Raw genomic sequence first — 6,000 nt, forward strand, 5'->3', positions numbered from 1 at the left:
AGCGTATGTGACGGGCTGGGGTATCACATGAAGGACAAAACAGGCACCCCATAGCCTACATTCATTTATTTTTATTGTTATTTTTTTGCTATCCTGCTATTCTATAAAACAACCAGTAGATGGCAGAGAGGTACCCGAACAGAGTCTATATAAGGCCACAGGCATCAAGTGACTAAGTGAAACACATTTTAGTCATAAGGTGAATGGTCATATATCTTCCTGTTCGTGTATTCTTGCAGTATGTACTTTAAACTATTCTCATTTTTATTAAACTGTATGTCAGGGTCCCAGCTCCGTGGACCCCCATACAGTGCCCCTGCGCGGCAGATTGACCTCCCAACGCTTCCTTGACACTTCAGGCGTGTGCGCATGCGCGCGCACACCGCGGCGACCAGGCGGCGTGCACGAGCGCGTGCACGAGCGCGGGTCCGCTCGGGACCAATCACAGGCTTGACCGCCCTATTTAAACCAGCCCCTGTCTGAAGACAGGTTGCTGGTTTATTGTCAGCTTGTGACCTGTATCCTGTTTCCTGGAAACCTTACCTTTGGAATTGCTTCCCGACTCAGCTCTCCCCTGGAACTTTGAACTCGGCTTGCTCTCACCATTCTACCTGAACTCTCCAGACCTGACCTTTTGGCTTGTGACCCGGACTTGTGTTTTCTCCTGCCCTTGGACTTTGGCTTGTGACCCGGATCTGCTGCTGTCTCCGTCCCTTGAATCTTGGCCCGTGTGTTGGAACTTCCTTTGCCTGCCTCCTGACCCAGATCCGTACCTGCCATCTCTGACATGTCTTCGGTTGTTTCCTGTTCCTCCGGCTGCAGCCCCACAGAAGCTACTGTCATCTGCTGCTACTCCCTGCAAGCACCGCTTCTTCGCCTGGCACCGGTACCCGCCTCGTGCTTCTGCCTCCTGTCTCAAACCTCAGGGGGCGGGCGCGCTTGGTCGTAAAGGTGAGCCACCCTCTGCATATCGGTCTCGGTAAGTACCTGTTTTTATGACAGTATAAACCAGCTAAAAAGATGTCCGAGACACTTTGCCAGCAGGTGTCCGCGCTTACCGAGGCGGTACAGAAGCTCCAGGAGGGATACATACAGGTGGACGGCCGCCTTCAGCAAATAACCGGTTCTCCTGGGCCCTCCTCTTCTCTCCGGCTGCACCTTCTGCTGGGACCTCTTCTCCACAGGCTGCCGCCAATCGGTTGCAGCAATGCCTCACCCGGAACCCCGGGTCCCACTCCAGAACGGTTCTCCGGCGAACGCCGAAAATATCGGGCCTTCAAGAATGCTTGTACCCTTTACTTGGGTCTCCAGCCCAGGACTTTGTTTGCTGAATCTGTAAAGGTTGGGTTTGTGATATCGCTTCTAACCGAAGAACCCCAAGCGTGGGCTCACAGCCTTATGGAAAAACCGAGCCCGATACTAGAATCTCTGGACTCCTTCTTCGAACATATGGCTCAACTATATGACGATCCTCAGCGTATGGCTTCTGCCGAGACCGATCTCCATAACTTGGCGCAGGGAAAAAGACCGGTGGAAGATTACACCGCCGAGTTCCGTAAATGGTCAGCCGACACCGGCTGGAACGACGCGGCATTAAAGTATCAATCCGCCTAGGACTCTCAGAGACTCTTAAGGATGAGTTGGCAAGAACCGAAGCCCCCGCTTCTCTAGAGCCCTGATCCAGTCCGCCACTCAACTGGACCGACGCTTATGGGAACGGCGCTCTGAGCGCTTTCAGACCTTCACGTCCCGCCTGGGTTCCTCCTAGGCTCGTTTCAGCTCCGCCTCCTCCTGTGGTTTCCTCAACGTGTTGTCCTTTCCCGATCCAGAACCTATGCAACTCGGGCTGGTCCGCTCACCCCTTACTAGCGAGGAGAGACTACGCAGACGCCAGAACAACCTATGCCTATACTGCGGAGCCTCTGGCCACTTCTACGCACCTGCCCTATAAGGCCGAGTAAGCCTCTGATTCAACCTGCTTGCAATTTCCATGTTTCAAACATTCCTATGGCTCATCTTGTCCTTTTTCTTTCATTACAGTTGCCGGAAAAAGACTATCCGCCTGCCGGCAATCGTTGATTCGGGGTGCATGCAGTTGCTTTCTGGACTCCACTCTGGCCCAAGAACTACACATCCCCCTCCGCAATAAGGACCAACATCTACGGATTCACTTGGCCGATGGCTCTCTTCTCTTCCCGAATCAGGACTAGTCACACAGGAAACCGTGGCCTCTCCAGGCCACCACTGATTCGGGCCATCGTGAACTTTTACAACTAGACCTCATCCCCTCTCCACTGTTTCCCATCATTCTGGGACTTCCCTGGTTGCAGACACATCAAACCTTGCATAGATTGGTCAAAGGAAAGAGGTTAAGTTCTCATCTCCTCACTGTATCCAACATTGCTCATAACCACCATTGCGACCTGTTCAACCCTGACATCCTCACCTGAACTCCCGTCTCACGTCCCCTCTGTTTATCAAGATTTTAAAGATGTCTTCGATAAACAGCAGGCTGACTGTCTTCCGCCCCATCGGCCATATGATTGCCCGATCGATCTCCTGCCGGCTCTGAGATCCCTTTCGGCCGTATCTTCCCGCTGTCCGAAACTGAACTTGTAGCCCTCAAGGCGTATATTGACGAAAATCTACAGAAAAACTTCATCCGTCCTTCTTCCTCTCCAGCAGGGGCCCGGAATCTTTTTTGTTCAGAATAAGGATGGCTCTCTGAGGCCCTGCATCGACTACAGAGAACTCTACAAAGTCACCATCAAGACAGGTACCCCTTGCCTCTCATACCTGAGCTCTTCCAGAGGTTTCCGATCTGCACAGGTGTTTTCTAAATTGGACTTAAGGGGCGCCTATAACCTCGTAAGAATCAGGGCCGGGGATGAATGGAAAACTGCCTTCAGGTCACGTTTCGGGCACTTCGAATATCTCGTTATGCCATTCGGACTCTGTAACGCCCCGGCCACTTTCGAACACTTGGTTAACGACATATTCCGTGAACATTTAGACGATTTTCTGGTCGTATACCTGGACGACATCCTTATTTTTTCTACTTCCCTTGAGCTTCATAGGCACCACGTCAGAAAAGTACTCACCATCCTCAGAAAACATAAATTGTACCTAAAAGCTGAAAAATGCGACTTTGAAAAAACGACGATACAGTTTTTGGGGTTCATTGTTTCCACCGGTGGGGTCGCCATGGATCCTCAGAAGGTCAAGGCCATCCAGGACTGGCCATCTCCAGTGGACAAGAAGGCGGTACAAAGATTTGTTGGATTCCCCAACTTCTATCGGAGGTTTATTGTTGGGTTTTCTGCTATCGTAGCCCCGATCACTCAACTTACCCGGCAAGGCATTCACTTTCATTGGTCACAAGAGGCCCAGGAAGCTTTTGAGAAGTTAAAAGAGGTTTTTTCTTCCGCACCTGTCCTACGTCACCCAGACCCAAAGTTGCCTTTTACCTTGGAAGTTGACGCCTCTGAAACAGCCTTAGGGGCTATCTTATCACAAAGACAAGGCATCAAGTCTCTGCTATACCCCGTGGCTTTCGCCTCCCGGAAGCTGACAGTTCCCGAAAAGAACTATGACGTGGGGGACCGGAAACTCCTCGCCATTAAGTTTTCTCTCGAGGAGTGGAGGTATTTGCTGGAGGGAGCGATCCACCCCATAATAATCTTTACCGACCACAAGAACCTCGAGTATTTGCGTTCTGCAAAACGTTTAAGACCTAGGCAAGCTCGGTGGGCTCTTTTTTTTTCACGATTTAATTTTCATATTACTTATAGGCCCGGTTCAAAAAATGGAAAAGCGGATGCACTTTCCAGGATGTTCCCCGAAACCCCTTGCACAGCTGATCAAGCACCATTCTGCCTCCCCGGAATTTTCTTTTGATTTCTCAACCTGACCTGTTAGACTCCATCAAAGCAGCGTCCAGACAACTTTCCAGCCCAGAGCTATCGTCACTGGAAGAACGTGACGGTTTGTTCTGGCTTCAGGATAAGATATATGTTCCAATTGAGACCAGACAATTGGTCCTGAGCACCTTCCATGACCGAAAGCTAGCAGGCCATTTCGGGGCACGGAAGACTTCTGAATTGATTTCCCGGCACTTTTGGTGGCCAAAATGGAGGCAGGACTGTAAAATTTATGTTTCTTCATGTACTACATGTCAACGTAATAAAGGCCCTAAGACCAAGACCTGGGGACTACTTAAGCCGCTACCGATCCCAGAACGCCCATGGGCCGACATCTCGTTTGATTTTATCGTGGATTTACCCCCATCGGAAGGCTTCACTACAATATTAGTTGTTGTGGATCGCCTATCAAAGATGGCTCATTTCTTACCTATGGTAGGAACCCCATCCGCGGTCGAAACATCCAAAATCTTTTTCAAAGAGATCATCAGACTTCACGGGGTCCCCAAGACCATCGTTTCAGATAGAGGGGTTCAATTCACCTCCAAATTTTGGAGGGAGCTCTGCAAGTCCTTGGAAATTAAGACTTGCCTGTCCTCGGCCTACCATCCACAAAGTAACGGCCAAATGGAAAGGACGAACCAGACTCTCGAGCAGTATCTCAGATGTTTTTGTTCCTCCTCTCAGGATGATTGATCATCTCTTCTGCCCTCTGCTGAGTTCGCATACAATAACTCTGTCCATGCTACCACCAATCAAACGCCTTTTTGGGCCAATTTCGGTTTTCACCCGGCCTTCCTTCCAGATTCCCTCCCGGAAATACCCGTCCCAGCTGCTCAAGAACATATTACGGCCATTCAGTCCAACTTTTTGAAACTTCAAAGAATGATGCAACAGGCCCAGGAGGACTATAAAAGGTTCTACGACAAGGGAAGGAAAGATTGTCCCTCTTTTGAAATTGTGGAGGAGGTTTGGCTCTCTGCTGCTAACCTAAAACTGCCAGTCCCTTCTCGGAAGTTGGGTCCGAGATTCATTGGTCCCTTTAGGGTCAAACGAAGGATCAATGCAGTGACCTTTGAACTTGCACTACCCAATTCCTATAGGATCCACCCGGTCTTTCATGCTTCTCTCCTAAAACCCATCATCCCCGATCCTTTCCAAGGAAGGACGGACCTTCCACCACCACCAGTGGAGGTGGAAGGAGAAGAGGAGTTTGAGGTCGAGTCCATCCTGAGCTGTAGAAAAAGGGGGAGGCAGCTTCAATATTTGATCAAATGGAGGGGTTACCCTCCGGAAGATAACTGCTGGGAGCCTTCAAGAAATCTGCATGCCCCTCGGCTGATTCGTGCCTTCCACCTTGAACATCCGGAGTTGATGACCAGTCTAGGCGTCTGGAGTCCGCCCCTCGGGGGGGGGCACTGTCAGGGTCCCAGCTCCGTGGACCCCCATACAGTGCGCCTGCGCGGCAGATTGACCTCCCAACGCTTCCCTGGACACTTCAGACGTGTGCGCATGCGCGCGCACGCCGCGGCGACCAGGCGCGTGCACGAGCGCATGCACGAGCGCGGGTCCGCTCGGGAACAATCACAGGCTTGACCGCCCTATTTAAACCAGCCCCTGTCTGAAGACAGGTTGCTGGTTTATCGTCAGCTTGTGACCTGTATCCTGTTTCCTGGAAACCTTACCTTTGGAATTGCTTCCCGACTCAGCTCTCCCCTGGAACTTTGAACTCGGCTTGTCTCACCATTCTACCTGAACTCTCCAGACCTGACCTTTTGGCTTGTGACCCGGACTTGTGTTTTCTCCTGCCCTTGGACTTTGGCTTGTGACCCGGATCTGCTGCTGTCTCCGTCCCTTGAATCTTGGCCCGTGTGTTGGAACTTCCTTTGCCTGCCTCCTGACCCAGATCCGTACCTGCATCTCTGACTTGTCTTCGGTTGTTTCCTGTTTCCGGCTGCAGCCCCACAGAAGCTACTGTCATCTGCTGCTACTCCCTGCAAGCACCGCTTCTTCGCTGGCACCGGTACCGCCTCGTGCTTCTGCCTCCTGTCTCAAACCTCAGGGGGCGGGCGCGCTTGGT

Source organism: Rana temporaria, chromosome 2, assembly GCF_905171775.1.
Source record: "Rana temporaria chromosome 2, aRanTem1.1, whole genome shotgun sequence".
Classification (NCBI taxonomy): domain Eukaryota; kingdom Metazoa; phylum Chordata; class Amphibia; order Anura; family Ranidae; genus Rana; species Rana temporaria.